Source organism: Rhincodon typus, chromosome 2, assembly GCF_021869965.1.
Source record: "Rhincodon typus isolate 14 chromosome 2, sRhiTyp1.1, whole genome shotgun sequence".
Classification (NCBI taxonomy): Eukaryota; Metazoa; Chordata; class Chondrichthyes; order Orectolobiformes; family Rhincodontidae; genus Rhincodon; species Rhincodon typus.
The window spans coordinates 32,569,737-32,592,526 of NC_063333.1; the positions used below are offsets into that span (position 1 = coordinate 32,569,737).

The following is a 22,790-nucleotide window of genomic DNA, read 5'->3' on the forward strand; positions in this document are numbered from 1 at the left end:
TCAGTGAGGTGGAAGGAGCGGATAGGTGGGAGAGAAGATGGACAGGTCAAGGAGGCAGGGACGAGAGGGGGACATCAAGGTGCAGAGCTGGATGAACACAGCAGGCCAAGCAGCATCATAGGAACAGAAAGGCTGACGTTTCGGGCCTAGACCCTTCATCAGAAATGGGAGAGGAGAGGATAGGTGGAGAGGAAACAAACAGGTCAAAGAGGCGGGGATGGAGCCAGTAAAGGTGAGTGTAGGTGGGGAGTTAGGGAGGGGATAGGTCAGTCCAGGGCGGACGGACAGGTCAAGGGGGCGGGATGAGATTAGTAGGTAGGAGATGGGGATAGGTGGGAGGAGGGGATAGGTGGGAGGAAGAACAGGTTAGGCAGGCGGGGACCAGCTGGACTGGTTTTGGGAAGCGGTAGAGGGGAGGGGAGATTTTGAAGCTTGTGAAATCCCTCCACCTCCTCCAGAACTTCCAATTCCCCGGTCCCCAACATCTCATCTTTATCATGGACGTCCAGTCCCTCCACACCTGCATTCCCCATACAGATGGCCTAAAGGCCCTCCGCTTCTTCCTGTCCCGCAGGCCCAACCAGTCCCCCTCCATTGACACCCTCATCCGCTTAGCCGTACTCGTCCTCACCCTCAACAACTTCTCTTTCAATTCCTCCCACTTCCTACAGACAAAGTGGGTGGCCATGGGTACCCACGGGTACCCACATGGGCCCAAGCTACGCCTGCCTCTTTGTAGGTTACGTGGAACAATCCCTCTTCCGTACCTACACCGGCCCTAAACCCCACCTCTTCCTCCGTTACATTGATGACTGTATCGGCGCCACCTCATGCTCCCACGAGGAGCTTGAACAGTTCATCCACTTCACCAACACCTTCCACCCCAATCTTAAGTTTACCTGGACCATCTCTAATACCTCTCTCTCCTTCCTGGACCTCTCTATCTCCATCTCGGGCAACCACCGAGAAACCGATATTCATTTCAGGCCCACTGACTCCCACAGCTACCTAGAATACTCCTCCTCCCACCCACCTTCCTGCAAAAATGCCATCCCCAATTCCCAACTCCTTCGCCTCCGCCGCATCTGCTCCCAGGATGAGGCAGTCCACTCCCGTACATCTCAGTTATCCTCGTTTTTCAAGGACCGTAACTTCCCCCCCTCAGTGGTTGAGAACACCCTCAACCGTGTCTCCCACAACTCATCCCTCACACCCCGTCCACGCAATAAGAACCAAAAAAGAATCCCCCTCATCCTCACGTACCACCCCACCAACCTCCGGATCCAACGCATCATCCTCCGACACTTCCGCCATCTGCAATCCGACCCCACCACCAAAGACATCTTTCTCTCCCCATCCTTATCTGCTTTCCAGAGGGACCACTCTCTCCGTGACTCCCTTGTCCGCTCCACACTCCCCTCCAGCCCCACCACACCCGGCACTTCTCCCTGCAACGGCAGGAAGTGCTACACCTGCCCCCATACCTCCTCCCTCACCCCCATCTCAGGCCCCAAGAAGACTTTCCACATCAAGCAGATGTTCACCTGCACATCTGCCAACGTGGTATACTGCATCCGCTGTACCCGTTGTGGCCTCCTCTACATCAGGGAAACCAAATGGAGGCTCGGGGACCGCTTTGCAGAACACCTACGCTCGGTTCGCAATAAACAACTGCACCGCCCAGTCGCGAACCATTTCAACTCCCCCTCCCATTCCTCAGACGACATGCCCATCCTGGGCCTCCTGCAGTGCCACAACAATACCACCCGAAGGTTGCAGGAACAGCAACTCATATTCCGCTTGGGAACCCTGCAGCCCAATGGTATCAATGTGGATTTCACAAGCTTCAAAATCTCTCCTCCCCCTACCGCATCCCAAAACCAGTCCAGCTCGTCCCCGCCTCCCTAACTTGTTCTTCCTCCCACCTATCCCCTCCTCCCACCTCAAGCCGCACCCCCATCTCCTACCTACTAACCTCATCCCGCCCCCTTGACCTGTCCGTCCTCCCTGGACTGACCTATCCCCTCCCTAACTCCCCACCTACACTCACCTTTACTGGCTCCATCCCCGCCTCTTCGACCTGTTTGTTTCCTCTCCACCTATCCTCTCCTCTATCCATCTTCTATCCGCCTCCCACTCTCTCCCTATTTATTTCAGAACCCCCTTCCCCCCCCCCCTCCATTTCTGATGAAGGGTCTAGGCCCGAAACGTCAGCCTTTCTGCTCGGCCTGCTGTGTTCATCCAGCTCTGCACCTTGTTGTCTCGGATTCTCCAGCATCTGCAGTTGCTACTACCTCGGGGACGAGAGGGGGGCTGGTCTTGGGATGAGGTCGGAGGTGGGGAGATTTTGAAGCTAGTGAAGTCCACATTGAGACCGTTGGATTGTAGGCTGCCAAGGCCGAATATGAGGTGCTGTTCCTCCAGTTCCAGGTCACATCGTTGTGATAAAACGGAAGGCAGATAAGGGTGGGGAGGGAAATATATCCTTCGTAGCGAGGTCAGATTGCAGGTGGCGGAAGTGGCGGAGAATGATGCGTTGAATCCGGAGGTTAATCGGGGGAGGGGAATACATGAGGACAAAGGGAATTCTGTCTCTGTTTTTATAGTGGGGAGGGGGGTGTGAGGGCTGAGGTGCAGGAAACGCAAGAGATGCGGTCGAGGGTGTTTTCGACCATGGTGGTGGGGGGGGGTGTTGGTGGTGGGATTGTGGTCCTTGAAAAACAAGGACATCTGGGATGTCCAGGAGTGGAACGCCTCATCTTGGGAGCAGATGGGGTGGAGGAATTGGGAATAGGGGATCACATTCTGTCAGAAAGGTGAGTAAGAGGAGGTGTAGTCTAGGTAGCTGTGGGAGTCGGTGGGCTTGAAATAGATATCAGTTTCAAGGTGGTTACCAGAGATGGAGACAGAGAGGTCCAGGAAGGAGAGAGCAGTATCAGAGATGGTCCAGATGAATTTGAGGTTGGGGTGGAAGGTGTTAGTAAAGTTGAGGAACTGTTCGAGCTCCTTGTGGGAGCATGAAGCGGCGCCCCGATAGTCAACGATGTAATGGAGGAAGAGGTGGGGGATAGTGCCAGTGTAGCTGCGGAAGAGGGACTGCACCACGTATCCATTGTTTCAGTCATACCAACAATTGATGAGAACACATTTCAAATGAAGGCAAGATTACTAAGCCAAAGGAGAAAATGTTTCATGGTGTGACCAGAAGGTTGATCCATAAACCTATTTCAGCTTCAAACCTCTTGCTGAATGTATATTCCTGCTCTTATTTCGGAGTTGTGTTCTGATGACGCATTTTTTTTCCAGAATCTGCACCATCAAAACCAAGCTATTTTAGACATTAAATTAACTATTTGTCAACCTCATTTGCTGCAAGGAAAATAATTCCAGATTCTCTAGTGTCCCCATTACTGAAGTCCCTCCCGTCTCTGCTGGCGGTTCTGGCTCAGCTAGTTGCAACCACAATTCAGTCAGAGGTTGAAAATTCATAATTCCACACGCGAGGGTCAGTTAGTTCAGTTGCCTGGATAGTTGGTTTGCGATGTAGACAGACATCAGCAGAGATAGTAGGAACTACAGATGCTGGAGAATCTGAGATAACAAGGTGTAGAGCTGGATGAACACAGCAGGCCAAGCAGCATCATAGAAGCAGGCAGGCTGACGTTTCGGGCCTAGACCCTTCATCAGAAAACATCAGCAGCGTGGGTTTATTCCCCATACTAGCTGACGTCAAAATGTCCCCCCCTCGCCTGAGATGTAGTGACCCTCACGTTAAACTCAAACCCCAGCCATCTCACTCTAATCATAGAGCAGCCCTATCCACACCATCTAACTCCTTTTCCTCTGCCAAAAGTGATTTATATAAAAAAAAACACCTTTCAGTTCTGAAGAGGAATCATACTGGACTCGCAAAGTTAATTCTCCTGTTTCTGTCTCCACAGATGCTATCAAACTTCAGCATTCTCTATGTTTGCTTTAGGCCACTTCAAATTGGATTATTGAGTAGAATTTATCATCAAGAGTAAAGGGTATCAAAGTAGATTACACTGAAACGAACTGAGACTTGCCCCGGCTTTAAATTATAATTTAAACACTCGCACAAACAGCACTCCCTTCTCCCCTGTGGTCTGAAGAGGCTGACCCTCTGGCCAGGGGCTGCACAAGAGTGTTTAATCCAGAAAGAGCCGCGTCAAAACCAGGCCCAGGCCGACCAAACAGGGGCTCCCGCTGAGGACAGGAGAAGCGTCCTCGGGAGGTGGCAGAAACATCACCCTTACCTGACTCTTCGCTGCCGTCCAGAGCCGGTGCGGTTTTGGCCGAGCAGTTCCTATGGGTCAAGGGGCTAAATCGGGGCCGGAGTCGGAGCCAGAGGCGCCGCCACCAGATGGAGGAGGCCATGTTGAACGGGCCCAGTGCGCCTGCGCAGCCCGCGAGCTGTGGGCTCCCTTCGGTGGAAAGGTCGAGAACACGGGCCGGGGGCCGGGGGGAAAGTGTAAAATAAAACAGAAAGTAATGGAGAAACTCGGCAGGTCTAGCAGCATCTGTGAAAACCGAGATTAAAACCTTTCGTGTTTCCCCTGCCGCTCCTCCCAGTCATTTGCAGAGAGTGGGATATAAACCGCTGATGATGGCGGTGCCCTGACTGCAGCATTGCATTGGGTTGTTGGTATAGATTCGGAAGAACCCGTGGCGCTAACATCGGTAAGGCCATGGATAGGAGTTAAAAATGGGGTGGGGGATTTTCACCTCTGGGCGAACCGGTGATTCAGCCGAAGAAAGCGCAATCAATAGGAACAGGAGAAGGCCATTCAGCCCTTCCAGCCGTTCTGCCATTCACTGAGATCACGGTTGCTATCTGGCCGAACTCCGTTTACGTGCCTTTGACCCATAACCCCATAATGCCTTTGCTTAGCAAAAATGCAGCAGATTTAAAACTCCCAACTGACTTAGCATCGACTGCTGTTTGTAGAGGACAATTCCAAACCTTTGCAACCCTTTGTAGGAGTGCTTCTTAATACCTCAGTGTAGGAGCAAATTACTGCAGATGCTGGAATCTGAGCTGAAAACAAAAACATGCTAAAGATCACAGTGGGTCAGGCAGCATCCATGGACAGAAAGCAAGCTAACGTTTCGAGTTGGGGGTTGTGTATAAATGCTGCCCCCTCTGCACTTCACTTTAACTCTGATGAAGACTCACCCAGACGCGAAACGTTAGGTTGCTTTCTCTCCATGGATGCTGCCTCACCGGCTGTGATCTCCAGCAATTATTTTTTTGTTTTCGCTTCTTAATATCTCTCCTGAAGGATCTGATCCTAATTCACAGACTATGTCCCTTAGTTCTGGAATCCCCCACTCAGTGGAAATAGTTCATCTTTATCTACCCTGTCTTTTCATGTTAATATCTTGAAGACTTTGATTAGATCACGCCTTGACCTTCTAAATTTTCGAGAAAACGGACCTAATTTGCATAATCTCACTTGATAGTTCTGAAATTTACATGTCATTCTTGTAAAACTATGTCGTATTTACTCCAAAGTCAATATATAGTTCCTCATGTGTGTCACTGTACACAAGATGGGGTTTTGTACAACTGCAGAATAACTTTTGCATCCTAATGTTCCAGTCCTTGATTATTTTTTGCACCTGTTTGTGACATTTTATTGGCAAAGGTGTGCAATTTCTGGCAAAAACAGAAAACTAACTGAAGAGACAATAAGGACTGCAGATGCTGGAAACCAGAGTCTATAGATGCGAGGCTGAAGAAGCACAGCAGGTTAGACAGCATCCGGGGAGCAGGAAAGTCAATGTTTTAGCCTGAAACGTTAACTTTCTTGCTCCCCAGATGCTGTCTGACCTGCTGTGCTTTTCCAGCCTCACACCTGTAGACTGTAACTTAAGTTTTCCTAATGTAGAACAACAAACAAAAAATTATCCAAAGTTGTACATTGGAAATATGTCTTGCTGCAGAGAGCCTGTCAAGAGATTGATATAGATCATGACAGGGACAGGGGACAAGAAGTCATTGCAAATTTCCTTGCACTGTTAAAACAATAAAGCATGAGTCAAGTAATTTATCTCCTGATCCCAAAGTCTGTCATGCTCTGGGCAAAATTCAGGAGTTTAATGGCATACTCTCCGCTCGCCTGAATAAATGCATCATGAAAACACTTCAAGGGGAGTTGACAGTGTCATGGTAATGTTATGGTCTAGTAATTCAGAAGCCCAGGCTAATTCTGTGGCCACATCAATTTAATCCCACCATGGCAGTTAGTAGGATTTAAATTCAATTAATAATTCTGGAATTGAAAGCTAGTCTCAATAATAGTGAAACTATTATTAGTTGTCATACGTTGCCAGCATTTGGCCCGTATCCATGTAAACCCTTCCTATTCATACACCCGTCCAACTGCCTGGTTCACCATGCCCTTTAATGAAGGATATCTGCCACCATAACCTGACAGCAGCTAGGAAAATGTGTTATTTGAACTGAAGTCAACGTTGTGGGGTTGTTTTTTTTGGGGGCTGGGGTGTGAGTGGCTAGAACATAGAACATAGAACTGTACAGCACACTACAGGCCCTCCGGCCCATGATGTTGTGCCAAACTTTTACCCTAAACCTAAGGTCTATCTAACCTCCACCCTACCTTGTACTATCATCCATATGCCTATCTAATAGCCGCTTAAATGCCCCTAATGAGGCCGACTCCACTACCCTCTCCGGAAATGCATTCCACGCCCCTACCACTCTCTGAGTAAAGAACCTACCTCTAACATCTCCCCTATATCTGCCTCCACTCACTTTAAAACTATGCCCCTTCGTAATAGCTACCTCCACCTTAGGAAAAAGTCTCTGGCTATCCATTCTATCTATACCTCTGATCTGGACAGAGCCCAGAGAGAGAGAGAGAGCTATGAAAGGGGTAGGTGGACGAGAGGATTATTGATAGTAGGCCAGTACAGAAGGGAAACTGAATTAGTGATGATGAGAGTAGGAGAGAATGGGAAGGCTGTCCTGAAAGAAATCAATCTCATGTGATAATAGTGATGATGTGGAGGTGCCAGTGTTGGACTGAGATGGACAAGTTCAGAAGTCACATGACACCGGGTTATAGTCCAACAGGTTTATTTGAAATCACAAGTTTTCGAAGTGCTGCAGAGGGACCATGTGATAATAGGGCTAAGCGTGGGTGAAAGTCAATGGGTTGTTCTGAAAGCAACCCATGTTGTGACAACACTAGGGTATGGGGGTGGATAAAAATATGGAAGGACAAATGCTATAGGAAGGATGTTGTGAAATTTGAAAGAGTTCAGAAAACATTTACAAGGATGTTGCCAGGAGGTTTGGAGGGTTTGAGCTGTGGGGAAAGGCTGAATAGGTTGGGGCTATTTTCCCTGGAGCATCGGAGGCTGAGGTGTGACCTTATTATAGAGGTTTATAAAATCATGAGGGGCATGGATAAGGTAAATAGGCAAGGTCTTTTCCCCAGGATGGGGGGAGTCCAAACTAGAGGGCATATGTTTAAGGTGAGAAGGTAAAGATTTAAAAGGGACCTAAGGGGCAACTTTTTCACGCAGAGGCTGATGCGTGTATGGAATGAGCTGCCAGAGGAAGTAGTAGAGACTGGTACAATTACAACATTTAAAAAGCATCTGGATGTGTGTATGAATAGGAAGGGTTTAAATGGATACGGGCGAAATGCTGGCAAATGGGACAAGATTTATTTAGGAAATCTGGTCGGCATGGATGAGTTGGACCGAAGGGTCTGTTTCCATGCTGTACGTCTCTATGACTATGACAAAATCAAACTCTGAAGTTATTGAGCTCGATGCTGAGTCCTGAAAGTTTCAGGGTTCCCAAGCGGAAAATGAGATTCTGTTCTTCAAGCTTGCGCTGAGGCTAGCTGGAACACTGCAGCAGGCATCTGACAGAAATGTTGGAATGGGAACACAGTGGTGTGTCGATGGCAACTGGAACATCTAGGTCATTTTTATGGTGTTCTGCAAGGCAGTTACCCAGTCTGCGTTTCATCTTCCCAATGTAAAGGAAACCACAGTGTGAACAACAAATATAGTGGACTAGATTGAATGAAGTGAGGTGAATCACTCCTTCACCTGGAAGGTATGCCTGGGGCCTTGGATAGAAAGGAGGTTAATGAGCAAGTGTTACACCTTCTGTAGTTGCATGGGAAGGTGCTGTGAGGATGTTGGGAGTTGTAGTCAATGGTAAAGGAGTGGACCAGGATGTTGTGGAGGGAACGGTTCCTTCGGAATGCTGACAAAGGAGTGGAGGGGTCTACGTGTCTAGTTGCAACATCCCACTAGAGGTAACAGAAATGGTGGCTTACAATCAGTGATCAGAGACTATGTATTCTTCAATGTTTGACCCACCTGAATGCCCGAAGCCTCAACATCTACAAGGCACAAATTAGGATTGTGTTGGAACATTCTCCACTTGATTGGATAGGTAGAGCTGCAACATCACTCAAGAAACTTATTGCAAGGCAAAAAATAACCATCATGATTTGCTCCTCTGCTGTGCACCTAAAAGAATCCATTTCCCCCACTTGTGCTGCACAATGGCTGCAGCATATTCTTTCTACACATAGCTCTGTGGAAGATCATCTAGGCCTTTTCAGTAGCACTGTTCAAATCAACAACCTTCACCACCAAGCAGACAAAGACAGCAGATGGAAAAGAAACGCATTAATTCCACATACTGGGCCCAGTCTTCGACAGCAGGATCGAATGATTCAAGCTTCCCAAATAATGCCAGAAATGCTTACCCCAACTCAAAGACAACTGTTGTGAGCAAATTTTTCAGGAGCGTGCTTTTCTGTTGTCACTACTGAAATAACTCTGCTGTGGAGTTATTTATATGCTAAGAGTCCTTAACACTGAGTGAACAGAACGGCTTACACTCTTCTTATCTGTCAGCCAGGGCTCCTTGATTGAGCATGTTAAGCCAGTCCAATCAGGGAACTCATATTCTATGAGGTCCACCTGGCTGACCTCGTTACAATCTCTACAGATCCCATCAGGTCCTGGCAACTTGTCTACCTTGATGCCTTACAAAACATCCAACACTACCTTCTTTTTTATATTGACATCACCTAGAATATAAACATACTCCTCCTGAGACTGACCATCCACCAAATCTTTCTCCGTTGTGAATACCAATGCAAAGTGTTTGTTAAGGCTTCACCCACTTTCTCCAGCTCCAGATATAAATTGCCTCCTTTGTCCCTTAGTGGATCCATCCTTTCCCTAACTACCCTCTTGCTCCTTATATATGTATACAACACCTTTGGATTTTCCTTATTTCTGCTTGGCAAAGACATTTCATGACCCTTTTTAGCCCTCATAATTCCTTGTTTGAGTTTTTTCTTGCTATCTTTATATTCTTTAAGGTCTCTAACTGTATTCAGTTTCCTAAACCTCATGTATGCCTCCGTTTTCCTGTTGTGGAGGTCGTTGCGTTTTGGCATGTCGGAACTAGTGATCAATGAAATGAGCATTGTATCCCATTCTTATGAGGGCATCTTTCAGCATCTTTAGGTGTCCATTGCATTTTCCTCGTCCAAACGGATCCTGTATATATGCAAGGCTTGTCCATGGGGAATGGCTCCTTTTAACATATTTAAGGCGGAAGCTAGAGAAGTGAAGTCTTGTGAGGTTATCCATACAGGCAAGGATACCCTGAGGCATGGTATATTGGTGAGACCAGGCAGACACTACGACAACAAATGAATGGACACCACGCAACAATCACAGACAGGAATGTTCCCTCCCTGTCAGGGAACACTTCAGCGGACAAGGATACTCAGCTTCTGATCTTCGGGTAAGTGTTCTCCAAGGTGGCCTTCAAGATACACATCAACGCAGAATCACCGAGCAGAAACTGATAGCCAAGTTCCATACCCATGAAGATGGCGTAAACCATGATCTTGGGTTCATGTCATGCTTCACGTAACTGCACCATACTGTTCTGTGTTTGTAAAATCTTCCTTACTGTCCTGTTTTCACACCATCATCTTGATAACTTGTTATGATCTCTCTACCTGAATTAATTTGTACAGTTTTGAATTACTTGTTACTTTGGTTAGACCCTCAGCATGTGGCTCTTATACCTATCATGTTATTCCAGTCATTGGATTTGTCTCCAGCACCGCCTGATTTTTAATTTTGTGTAATTATCTCTCTGCCTTAATTAATCAGATTATCAGTCATCCCTTCACTCGTTATTCAGCTGTTAACACTTTACTCACACCATCTGACACTCTTGATCATCTGCAGAGACATATTATTCAGCCTGTCGACACTCATTCACATTATTTGCCAGCGGCACGGTGGCTCAACGATTAGCACTGCTGCCTCACAGCGCCAGGGGCCAGGGTTTGATTCCACCCTCGGGCGATTGTGTGAAGTTTGCATATTTTCCCCATGTCTGCGTGGGTTTCCTCCTATAGTCCAAAAATGTGCAGGCTAGGTGGATTGGCCATGGAAAATTGACCATAGTGTTGAGGGATGTGTAGATTAGGTGGATTACAGGGGGATGCTCTGAGAGTTGGTGTGGACTTTTTGGATTGAAGTGCCTGTTTCCACATTGTAGGGATTCTGTGATTATTTGTATGACTTTTTGATTTCTCTGATTATAAATTCTGTACCTGTGTGTCTTCTCCTCACTTCAACTGATGAAGGGGCAGTGCTCTGAAAGCTTGTAATTTCAAATAAACCTGTTGGCGTATAACCTGGTGTTGTGTGACTTCTGACCAGGTCTAGTATGGCCCCTTCCCGAGTTGAACTATTTATATATTGTTTCAAAAAACAGTTTTGGACACACTAACAAACGCTCCCAACCACTCATCCAAGTCCTGGTGCTAAGGGAGTCCCAGTTAATAGAAAAGAAGTTAAAATTACCCATTACAACAATGCTTGGTTTTTACATTTTTCCATAACCTATCTACATATCCGTTACTCTATCACCCACAGGCCGTTGGGATGCCTATTGTACAATCGCAAAGTGTTTGCACCCTTTCTATTCCTAAGTTCTACCCATATTGCTTCACTCGATGAGCCCTTCAAGGTATTCTCCCTCAATACAGCAGTGATATTCTCCCTTATCAGTAACGTAACTTCCCCTCTCTATCTCGCTTGAAATATCTAAATACCGGAATGTTAAGCCATCAGTCTTGTCTCCCTATCAACCAAGTCTCTAATAGCTACAACATCATCGTTATATGTATTAATTCAAGTTCTAGGTTCATCTGCCTTACCTGTCATACTTCTCGCATTAAAACAAATACACCTCAGACCGACAGTCCTGCCATGTTCAGTAACCTTTCTATGTCAGTTCTTCCTCTTAGTCTTATTGGCTTAGTCTCCGAGTCCTCCTTGGTCATTTTACTCGCTGACCTACTGCTCTCGTTCGTGCCCTCCTGCCACAGTAGTTAAACCCCTCCAAGTGGCACTAGCAAGCCTCCCAGCCAGGATATTTTTTCCCCTCTGATTTAGGTGCGACCCGTTCTTCTTGTACACTTCCCAACTGCTCTGGAAGACATCCCAATGATCCACATACCTGAAGACCTCCCTCGTACACAAGCTCTTTAGCCACATATTTAATAGCACTATCTTCCCGCTTTTAGCCTCACTGGCACATGGTACAGGAAGTAATCCTGAGATTACGAATCTAGATGTCCTGCTTTTCAACTTCTGACCTATTCCCTGAATTCCTTTTGTAGGACCTCATCTCTCCTGCCAGTTTCGTTAATATCAACATGGACCACAACCTCTGGCTGCTCACTCTCCCCCTCAGAATTTTCTGTGCCAGCTCAAAGAAATCCTTGTTCCTGGCACCAGGAAGGCGAGACACCCTGAAGTCTCATTTGCAGCCACAGAAGGACCTGTCTGTACCCATGACTGTAGAGTCCCCTATCACTACTGCTCACCTACACTTCTACCCTCACTGCTGTACAACATTGCCAGTCGAGTTACCATTGACCTGGCTGCTGATGCTTTCCCTGAGAGACCATATACACCCTCCCCCCACCACTACCACCAACAGTATCCAAAACAGTATACCTGTTTGAGAGGGGAAACAGCTAAACGTGCTATCTACAACATTCTCAGCCTCATTGATGCTCCATAATAAGTCCATCTGCAGCTCTAGACACTCCATTTTGCAAATCAGGAGCTGTAGCTGAACACACTTCCTGCATATATTGTCAGCATGGACACTGGAAGTGTCCCTGATTTCCCACATAGTATAGAAGGAGTGTTCTATAGGACCCAGTTCTCCTGCCATTTCAAACCTTATTGATTAAGTCAACCTTACCAACTATAGATAATAATCCAAAAAGTGATATCACAACCATATCTATTCGTCACCAAACCCAGATCTCTCACTCTCGCTCTGTATTCCCAGCAGACTACAACTGCAAAAAGTAAATATTTTAACTTTCACCAGACACCATTCACTCAGTCTGCAAACCTTTTGAGTTGTGACATAACCTCTGGAGCTCCATGCTGCTGCTGTTCATTCCCAGGTTCACTTTCCTTCGCTCTGTTGCTGTTGCTGCTTGGACCGAGCTCGGTTCGGACCCTGCTCCTCAGGTATTTATTTTGCTGCTGCTACCACTGTTCACATTCAGGTTTGCTCTCCTTCGCTCTATTACTGTTCCTGTTGCTGCTTGGACTGACCTAAATCACAAAAGATCTAAATCCTAAGTTATTTTGCAAATACATTAAGGGTAAAAGATAACGAAGGAATGGTTAAGGCCCATTAAAGACCACTGTGGTTATTTAGAAAGGGAGGAAAGCGAGGCAAGGAAGTTGTGTTTTTGATTAGGGAAAACATCACGGCTGTAAGTAGAGAGGATATTCCTGGGGAATCATCCAATGAAACTATATGGGTGGAAATGAGAAATAAGAAGGGGCTGATCACTTTGGGATTGTACTGTAGGCCCCCCAGTGGTCAGCGGGAAATTGAGGAACGAATATGTAGGGAGATACCAGATATCTGTAAAAATAATAGGATTGTAGTGGTAGGGGATTTTAACTTTCCAAACCATAGACTGGGACTACCACAGTGTAAAGGGCTTGGATGGGGAGAAATTTGTTAAGTGTGTTCAAGAAAATTTTCTCATCATTATGTAGAATTACCTACTAGAGAATGAACAAAACTTGACCTTCTCTTGGGAAATAAGGTAGGGTGAGTGACTGAGGTGTTGGTGGGGGGTGCACTTTGGGACCAGTAACTATAATTTTATTAATTTTAACGTTGTTGTGGAAAATGATAGGTCTTGTCCAAAATTTAAGGTTCTAAGTTGGAGCAAGGCCAATTTTGACAGTATAAGACAGGAACTTTCAAAAGTTAATAAACGTGGAGCTAACAAACGCAGCAGATCAGACAGCATGAGAGGAGGAGGAAGCTCTTCACAGGTAAAGGAATGACTGGCAAGTGAGAGGCTTTCATATGTTAGATAACAACAGTCAGCATGGTTTTGCTAAGGTGTCTGACCAACTTGGTTGAATTTTTCAAAGAGGTGACCAGGGTGTGTTGATGAGATCAATGCATTTGACATAGCTTTGCTGTAATCCAAGTAAGGTTTTGATAAGGTTCCACATGGGAGGCTAATAAAAAAGGTAGGAACCCATGGGATACAAGGAAATTTGGCAAATTGGACCAGAATTGGCTGAGTGACAGGAACCAGAGGGTGATGGTCGAAGACTGCTTTTGTGATTCTAAGCCTGTCTCCAGTGATGTTCTGCAGGGATCAGTGTTGGGGCCTTGCTGTTAGCAGATAATGATTTAGACTTGAATATCAGAGGGTTGATCAGTAAGTTTGCGGATAATATGAAATTTGGTAGAGTGGTAAATAGTAAGGAGGATAGCCTTAAATTACAAGAGGATAAAAATGGGCTGGTCAAATGGGCAGATGAGTGCCAAATGGAATTCAATCCGGTGAGGTGTGAGATGATGCACTTGGGCGGGGCAAACAAGGCAATGGAATACGTGATGAACAGTAAGACCCTGAGAAGAACCAAGGATCAGAGGGACCTTGGTGTGCATTTCCACAAGTCTCTTAAGGTAGCAGGACAAGTAGATAAAGTAGTTATGCTGGCATTTGGGATACTTGCCTTTGGTAGCCAAGGCTCGAAGTTTAAGAGCAGGGAGTTCATGCCTGAACTGTATAAAATGTTTGTGACAACAAAGCTATGTGTATAGTTCTGGAATCTACATTAAAGGAGGGATGTGATTGCATTGGAAGAGTGCAGGGCAGATATACCAGGATATTGCTTGGGCTGGAAAGTTTTAGTTGTAAAGAGGGATTGTTGTTTTTCTTGGACCCCCAGAGGAGACCCAGAAGGGATATGATTGAGATGTATAAAATGTAAATATATAAGATGTATGAGAGGCATGAGGGTACCCCTTGGTGGAGAATCAGTGATCAGGGAACATGGATTTAAGGTATGGTGCAGGAACTTTAGAGGGGATGTGAGAAAAACAACTTTTAATTCAGATGGTGATGGGAATGTAGAACTCACTGCCTGTAAGTGTGGTAGAGACAGAAACTCTTAGAACATTTAAGAAGTATTTAGGTGAGCACTTTCAATTCCAAACACACAGGCTATGGGCCAAGTGCCGGAAAATGGCATGAGAATGAGAGGTGGTTGTTTTTGACTGAAGCAAACCTCATGGGCTTAAGGGCCTTTTTTTGTGACTTAGGCTTCTATGACTCTAAACTTTTCTAATCATACAACTCAACCATACCAGGTATTGGAATGCTTTCAGGATTTAGTAGCATCACCATAGTCTTGCCAAACCATTGGGCTGCTCTGTTATTAGAGTGAGAGAATTAGTGGTAGTGTAACCAGAGTGTCACTATGCCTTTGGTGAGGGGAAGAGGTTTGAAAGGAGTGACTTCAAGGTAACCTCAACTGGTGTAGGAATTGAACCCATGCTGTTATCAACACTCTGTATTGCAAACCAACCGTTCATCCAACTGAGCTAACCAACCCCCATCAGGGGTAATTCCTTTGAACAACACAATTGGGAGCTGACCAGAGAACAGGCGAAAGTAGGCCTGATATTGTGCAACAATGTGGGAATAATTAATGACCTTATGGTGAAGATGATCCTAGATAGCAGCAGTCATTTAATGATTGAATTTTACATTCAGTTGAATGGAAAGTAGAGTGTGCCCAAGACTCGCATTTTAAATTTAAATCGATGATTTTGCATATTTCAGAATTATTCTTCTAAATCAGTCTTGGCATCATTGAGTGGTATGTCTGAGGATTTCTTGGTATGCATGAATAATGATGCATTTCAGTAATGGCCAGTCATCTATGACGTTGCTTAATGATGACTGTCTGTTCATATAATTTCTGCTTGATTTGCTCAGACAGCTGGTGCAGACACGATAGATAATATGGCTTTCTTCTGCACTGTGTCAATTCTGCGATTTGCTCTTGAAATTCCTTGAGATCTGTGTGGTTGACAGTCCCAATACTCAAAATCTTTCTGTACTTGCAATGATTGTTGATTTCTGTTGGAGCCTGCCTCAAGCACCAATAAGTAGTAAATGAGTTTATAGTCTCTCCAGCATTTGTTGGTCATTACCTTGGCATGTGTGATATACATATCTGTTCAATTCCTGGTCCTGTCTATGTCATAGTCTATAAGGTGTGCCAGTGCATTGTTCTTGGGTGCGCAAAGATGTCTTAAAAGTTTCTTCTGGCAGAAATGGATGTTAGTGACCACATGATCATGTTCAGCACACAGGGTAAGAAGGTATTTACAGTTGGGATCGGACTTTGTAACTCAGTGCTCTGGAATAATGCTCAATCAAAGAACGCAGTTTACCCCTACTGTGGTATTAAAATCACCAAGAAGTACCATAGAACCCCTACAGTGTGGAAACAGGCCCCTTGGCCCAACAAGCCCACACCAACCCTCGGAGAATCCTACCCAGACCCATCCCCCTATAACCCACCTTATAATTTAGCATAGCCAATCCACCTAGCCTGCACATCTTTAGACTGTGGGAGCACCCGGAGGAAACCCACGCAGACATGGGGAGAACGTGCACACATACAGTTGCCCGAGGGTGGAATCGAACCCAGGTCCCTGGCGCTGTGAGGCAGCAGTGCTAACCACTGAGCCACCTTTCACAGTACAGCTGCTAGAATTGAGTTTTGTATGGAATCGTAGATTTCCACATTACCTCATTTAATTAGCTGCACTAATTTCAGCTCTTCAAAGAATCATACATCAAACTTTCAGCTTGACTGAACTGCCAATCGAGCCATTCAAATGGAGACAGTTCGAGGCACCCAAGACTATTCTGCAGGCAGCTTATCACTAAGCTTGTGCAGATGTGACCTTGGAGGAGTTGAGCCATTACAGTAAATATGTATGGACTCAAACAAAGGAAACTTGTAGCCGAATGCTTATCAGTTAAAGTCTCTAGTAACTTTTAATTCCCACTGTACTGTTTGCTGGATACAAAACTGACATTTCCAGCCTTCTAAAAGGAAAGAAGAGCAAACAAAAACCACAAATCAATATTAAGCCTCATTTTCTTTTATAATACTTCTATTGCTATGACAGGAGGTGGGCAGAATATTAAGGAATTCACCTGTCTTTTGGCCATGAGTTGCAGCATGGTTCTGACTTCTGTTCTGAGTCAGGTGGTGTCAGGTTTCATCAAAAAACCCAACTTCAGTGTATATTCTGGACTAAACCACTTATGCAGGAGAATGCTGCATTGTCAGAGGTGCCACCTTTCAGGTTAGGTATTATACTGAGCTTTTGCCCCAGTGTTAAGGGTTGATGTGACAACAATAAAACTTTGCATTTTTATAATGCATTTTACATCGAAAAACATCCAAACTATCCTGAGTTAAAAGATAAACATGTCCCTGTTACAACCCCCACCCACGACCGTCCCAAGCTGGCTTCAGTACACTGCCTGGTTGAATAAAATCACCCACTCTATCACTGTAAGAATCCTGAGGAAATCACTGAAGCAAAGGGTATGGCAGAGGACTAAATGAATGCTTTGATTCTGTTTTTACAAATTAGAACGTGGTGATGGTGAGCAACAGAGCAGCATAGAGATAGATATCAAAGTAGTGCTAAAAAGGCTGACAGCACTCCAGGTAGACTAGTCGCACCCGGATGGGATGCATCCTGGATTGCTGAGAGAGGTAAGAGGGCAAATCACGGAGCCATTGACAAGAATTTTCCAGGCCTTTCTGGACACAAGATTAGTCCCCGGGGACTGGAAGATTGCAAATGTGATGGTGCTGTTTAAGAAGGGAACAATGGATAACCAAGGAAATTATAGACTTCTTAGATTGACACAAAAGTGGGAAAACTGATCAAGGTCATAATACAGGATAAGAAAAATATACCCTTGGAGAAAAATAAGTTAATACTAGACAGTCAACATGACTTTATCAAGGGCAGGTCATTTCTGAAAAATATAATTGAGTTATTTGAGGTGACGCAGGCAGTAGTTGAGGGCAGTGCTGTGGATGTTGTATATTTGGATTTTCGAAAGCATTAGATATGGTGCCACATGGCAGGATGGTTTGCAAATTAGAAATTTTTGGGATTGATGGGTCCTTAACAGCATGGATTAGAAGTTAGCTAAAAGACAGGAAACAGAGGGTCGGCATAAGATGGGCATTTCAGACTGGAGACAAATTGAGAGTGGTGTTCCCCAGGGATCGGTGTTGGGACCCTTGCTTTTTCTGATTTATTTAAATAACTTGGAGATGAGTGTTGAGGGGACAATCTCTAAATTGGCAGATGATACAGAGCTACAGAGAATAGTGAATTCTGAGGATGACGTTGAGTGACTTAGGAGAGATACTGCCAAGTTGGCTGAATGAGCAGATACCTGGGAGATGAATTTTAATGCAGAGAAGTGTGAGGTAATGTGATTTGGTAGAAGAAATATGGAGAGACAATACAGGCTCAATGGTACAATTTTGAGGGACGTACAGGAGCAGAGGGACGTCAGGTTTCAAGAGCGTAATTGGTGACCAGGCGAGTTGAAACAGTCGTTATGAAGGCTTATAGGATTCTTGGGTTTATAAGTAAAGGGGTAGAATACAAAAGGCAAGAAGTGATGCTACATCTCTACAAATTATTGGTCAGACCATATTTGGAGTATTATGTTCTGTTCCGGGCATCTGAAAGTCGTTAGTGCCCTGGAGAAAGTGCGAAGGAGATTTGCTGATGATACTAGGAATAAGGAATTTAGAAAGAAGAAGAGATTGGAGAAATTGAGCTTATTCTGCTTGGAACAGAGAAAATTAAGTGTTCAAAATTATGAACAGTTTTGACAGGGTAAATAAGGATATTTATTTTCATTAGTTGGTATGTCAGTAACTAGGATTCATGATTTCAAGATTGCCAGCAAGAGAACTAGGAGTGAGATGAGGAGTAACTTCTTTACACAGAGTTGTTAGGATTTGGAATATGTTGCCTGGTAGAGTGGTTGAGGCGATTCCATATGAGGTTTCAGAAGAGAGCTGGATATATATTTGAAGATGATTTATTTATTTGGCAAGGGGATTAGGTCTGGAGAATGGGACTAACTTGGTAGTTCTTTCAGAAGCCAGTACAGACACGATGGGTTGAATGGCCTCCTTCTGTTGTAAAACTCTATGATTCGAGAATTCTACAAGGACCAGTGTTCAGTTTTTTCAGCACTATGGAATTGATCTTAGCATTCTTGGCAAAGAAAAATCTAGCAATAGTTTCCATCCTGCAGGAGATTAAATCTTATTTTCTGTTGAATTTGTGATGCCCCCCCATTGATAAGTGATATCTCATTAATTGCGGTTAGGACACACATATGAAGACCAGCCAATGCCCATTTACTACAAGGTAAGGAGTCAGTGTTAACGTCAGACTTCTAAATACTGTTACCCATGGAATTGCCTTTGCAAACTGCTGCCTTCAGAAGAGGAAAGGAATGGAAGATTGCTTAAAATATAAAGTACAAAAGAAAATTCTTAAAAGCAATAATCCTAATGTTATATGTACATAGCACCGTATGTGTTAAGTGCATTGAGATTTTGGATTACCACGACCCCATGGCCTCCCATATATCATGTAACTGGTAGAAAATAAACTTTATGAAGTTTCCAAGCTCTACCCTAAATTACCTGGGAATTTTTAAAATTCTAAATCTTTTTAATCTTTTAAATCTAAAGTCCTTTTCAATTTTCACATTAAACGAACTGAATGTTGACTGTTTTTAACAGTAACTATTTTTAACATTCAGATGTTAGTACACCAAAGATTTGTGCATGCAGGCAAGTACTCAAAGTTCCATTCCCTAAGGCCAAAAAGTCATGAAAAGTTGATCGAGCTGGCTCCATCACTCTAAATAAGTGCTGTACTGTTTTTAACACAGCGTTCATGACATAATTACAGTCTGGAATGCTCTCTGCATCTCCACACGTATGAACTTATGAATTAGGAGCAAGACTAGGTCACTTGGCCCATCAAGCCTGCTCCCACAATCGATAAGGTCATGTTTGATCTGATTGCTTCACATTCCTATCTACTCATGATAAACTTTTACCCTCATGATCACCAAAAGTCCATCTACTTCTGCCTTAAAAATATTCAAGGATTTTGCTTCCTCTTGTGGAAGAGAGTTCTAAAGGCTCATGGCCCTCTGTTACCAAAACAAAAGCTCTTTTCATCTGTTTTAAATGGGTGACCCCTCATTTTAAACAGTAATCCTTGAATCTCCCACAAGAGGAAATATCTTTTCCACAAGCAGCCTGTCAAAAACCCTCAGGATTCTACATGTTTCAATCAAGTTGTCGCTTACTCTTCCAAACTTCAGTGGATGCAAGCCTAGTCTGTCCAACTTTTCCTCATAATACAATTCACCCATTTCAGGTATTTGAATGTTTTCAGGATAGTTTCTTAGAATAGTATATTTGGGAGCTGACCAGAGAGCACACAATACTACATCTGGTAGGGTGCAATGAGATAAGATTAAAAAATCACTCGGCAGGTAGAAGCAATCTTACAATGATTGAATTTTACATTCTGTTTGGTGGAGCAAAGCATGAATCCAAGACTACTATTTTAAACTTAATTTATGAGGGTATGAAAGCATAGCTAACGAAAGTGAATTGGCAAATTAGGTTAAAACGTAGGTCAATAGACATGAAGTAGCACACATTTAAAGGGGTATTTTAGAATCCAGTGTGAAAGAAAATTTCCAAGGGCAGAATCCACCATCTGTGATTAACTAGAATGATTAAAAATGATATCAAACTCAAAGACAAAGTATATCACTGCAAAGATGAGTGGCAGGTCAGAAGTTTACACAGTATATTGAAAAAGAAAAGAATGACTAAAAGGTTAATAAAGACGGAAGAATTAAAGCACCAGAGAAACGTAGCTCGAGATGTAAAGATTTAAACAATTGAACATTGGTCCTGTAGAATGTGGGTCTGTGGAATTAGTTATAGGAAATAAGAGGATGGCGGATGAATTGAACAGGTATTTTGCACCAGTCCTGACTATAAAGTATACCCCAGAATAACTGTAAATCAGGAAATGGAAAAAAGGGAGGAACTCAAGAAAATTACAATGACCAGGGAAGTGATACTGAGCAAATTTTGGAGTTGCAGTTGTATAAATTCCTGAATCCTTATGGACTTCGTTGGTTTTAATTTTCCAAAATTCCCTTGATTGGGTCAAAATTTTATTAGATTGGAAGATAGCAAGTATAAATTCCTTATTTAAAAATGCATGGGGACAGATAGCAGAAATTCCAGGCCAAAGCGCTTAACATGTATCATAGCGAAAATGCCTGCAGCAAGTATTGAATACATGACAGCGGACACATAAATTCCAAGCAATCAGACGGTCAGCGGCTGATGATAATCCGGCACTGTCCGAAGGCCTCAGTGTAATTCTTTTCGCCAGGTGCACAAAAAATGTTCTGTTCTTCATGAACAAAATCCTATACCTTTATTAATTCTACAGAACAGTCAATGTTTCATTTTGAATAAGGGTCACTGGACCCGAAATATTAACTCTTCTTTCTCTCCACAGATGCTGTCAGTCGTGCTGAGTTTTTCCAGCAATTTCTGTTTTTGTTTCTGATTTGCAGCATCTGCAGTTTTTTCTTTGTTTAATGTTTCGTTTTTGTTTGTTTATTAAAACCCAAGAGCAATGTAGGCTACAGAGCGCCGCGTTTAACAAAACCGAAAGAGGGAACTTCCCATTCTCCAGAATCTATCGGGGAAGTACATAAAAAACTGCCACCCCATCAGTAGTTTAGATATGTTCTCCCTCATTTAATTGGATCAGTGGGCCCTGTATTATTAGGTTTGAGAGTCCGGGGGTGGGTAAGCACTGAACAGGTTGTGAATTAATACGCACTTATACCTTTGTTTTGGCAATGTGGTTTCATGTGGTATTGTAAGGAGCGTTGGTGCGCAGTGATTTCCGCACTGTCTTCTTTCAATTCACATGCCAACACGCTTCGAATGGTGAGAGAGAGCAGAGAAACCGAACCTCGTTAAGTTTCGATTTACTTCTCTCGCATGGAGTTCATGCCTATCAGACTTGGTCTGGATCTTGGAACACTGTCCCTATGTAATAATGATCAGGGTGAGCCAGACGTCTCATGACTGGGATTTAAATGTCAGGACGTTTTCTTAAGGAAAGATATGACTCACTTTCATTACCCTCTTACTGTGTGAGTAATGTTTTTTTGTCCAGGGCGAATGCATCCTTTAGAATTTTGATCACATCCCACAGAGGAGTCCGATCATTCCTGAGGCATTCAGAAGTTCATAGCACTACACCCGGCTTACATCGCTGCAGCCACGTGATATCATTTTAATATGCAACCATCGTGCTTATTCTTAAATATGCGTTCGTAACTGGCAGTCTGCTAAGATCCTGAAAAAGATAAAGAAATCAGTCTTTGGCTGTAGTTATTAAAGTGGATGATTACGGTAGTGCTGGACTTTGGCAGTTGAGTAGTTCTTTGGAGATTTCTGGTTTGGCAATTAGCTGAAAGGAGTTTGTCCAATTTACTTCAGCCTTTCTTAGTTGATTTGTTTTACACAATCAGAAAAAGACTTTATTCCTTTTTACCTGCACATGCAGAGGTGGCTGGTGGAAGTTCTCAGCTTCACAGCACACTCCAGCACAATTTAACTCAAGCCATAATCTAGCACACTCGCACACAAAGACGAGGGGTTGCAATTGGTTTTTACCACCTTTCTTGTGTATTCCTAGAAGGACAAAAACATGCTCATATATTTTGCCTAGAACCGCCCTTCATTTAAGTCATATCAGGCCTCCAGCCTGGGACACATTCCACAGGAAATCATAGTTCAGTTTTTTTGAACGGTACCTCTCCACTTAAAGTGTTGCTTTCAGAAAGTCCCTCCACAGCATTTGAGTGCAACATTCCATGATTCCTCTTGGGACTTGGTGTCTTAGGTGATTGCTTAATGGTATTATCATTGGACTGTGAATCCAGAGACCCAGAAAATGTTCTGGGGACCTGGGTTCAAATCCCACCACAACAGATGGTGGAATTTGAATTCAATTTTTAAAAAATCTGGAATTAAGAGTCCAGTGATGATCATGAAATCATTGCTGATTGTCAGAAAAAGCCCCATCTGATTCATTAATGTCCTTGAGGGAAGGAAACTGCTGTCCTTACCTGGTCTGGCCTACATGTGACTCCAAACCCACAGCAATGTGGTTGACTCTTAACTGT

At 44.1% G+C, this 22,790-nt stretch overlaps 1 pseudogene; it reads right to left on the minus strand.

Moving 5' to 3' along the window:
* Positions 1 to 4,845, minus strand: part of LOC125486786 — a 21,914-nt pseudogene extending 17,069 nt beyond the window's left edge.
* Between the last annotated feature and the right edge of the window lie 17,945 nt (positions 4,846 to 22,790).